Source organism: Anomaloglossus baeobatrachus, chromosome 8 (genome assembly GCF_048569485.1).
Source record: "Anomaloglossus baeobatrachus isolate aAnoBae1 chromosome 8, aAnoBae1.hap1, whole genome shotgun sequence".
In the NCBI taxonomy this organism is placed as follows: domain Eukaryota; kingdom Metazoa; phylum Chordata; class Amphibia; order Anura; family Aromobatidae; genus Anomaloglossus; species Anomaloglossus baeobatrachus.
In genome coordinates this window covers 240,603,418-240,604,270 of record NC_134360.1, presented here as the reverse complement: position 1 = coordinate 240,604,270, position 853 = coordinate 240,603,418, and positions in this window count along the sequence as shown.

Sequence of the window (853 nt, the reverse complement as noted above, 5' to 3'; positions counted from 1 at the left end):
CTGTAGAGAGAGATGAAAGGAGAGAAGGGTGAGGGTCCAGTAATGACAGTGGGAATCCCCCATCATCCTGAGCGGTGACTTCTAGTCCGCTCTGCTGCAGTCTATACTCCTAGATGGGAGCGACGCAGCAGATGATGGACAAGTCACTACAGGAGGGGAAATGGAGCAAATGTTGTTGTAAATTTCCTACATGTTCATATCAGTCGTAGATTGTTATTTTAACTGTCAAAAAGGGAAAAATGAAAACCAGGAATTATATCGTAGGAGCCTTTAATTGAATACATTTCACCTCCCTTCTTTACATAAATGAGATTAAAAATCCTCACTGCTCGTATGTGTGGTTTATAGGAATTCATTATATTAGATTGTAAACCCCACAGTGGAGACATCAGATATGAGAATATAATCTGCATCTATCCCCCAGTAGTACATGATAAGAGATACACATCCTATGCCATGTGCGGACTGCACCCTAATAATATAAATATGAATGTGGAGATGAATTCATTGTTACTTACTTTGTGTATTATTTCAGTGGACTGTCTTTGATAGTCTGTAGACGATCGGTCCTGGAGACTGGGCGTATATGTTCTGTTTACAATCTTGAATGTTAATGGTAATACATTATTAGCAGTTGTGGTTGTCACTAGCTTAGTAGTCGTTGGAGGCTTAGTACTGGTTAGAGGCTGTGTGGTAGGGGAAGGCTGTGTGGTAGTTGGAGGCTGTGTGGTAGTTGGAGGTTGTGTGGTAGTTGGAGGTTGTGTGGTAGTTGGAGGCTGTGTTGTAGTTGGAGATTCAGTGGTAGTAGGAGGCTGTGTTGTAGTTGGAGGCTCTGTGGTAGTGGGAGGCTGTG